Genomic DNA, 231 nt, shown 5'->3' on the forward strand with positions numbered 1-231 from the left:
GAGTGTGAGCACGACATCGATCCTGAAAGAACGTTTCGAATTTCAGAGGGTAGCTCTCAGTGATTAGATTGAAGGTTTCTATCGATCGCACGCTTTAACGCTCATTTTGTAAACTTCCGAGGAAAGAGAAGTGCCTTTGATATACGAGCATTAATACATCAAACGAAATATTTCTAAGGGCTTTGGTTTCACGGAATATATTATTTTGTAATAAAAAATATTTTTATATAT

This window comes from Atta colombica, unplaced genomic scaffold (genome assembly GCF_001594045.1).
Source record: "Atta colombica isolate Treedump-2 unplaced genomic scaffold, Acol1.0 scaffold112, whole genome shotgun sequence".
NCBI classification, from domain to species: domain Eukaryota; kingdom Metazoa; phylum Arthropoda; class Insecta; order Hymenoptera; family Formicidae; genus Atta; species Atta colombica.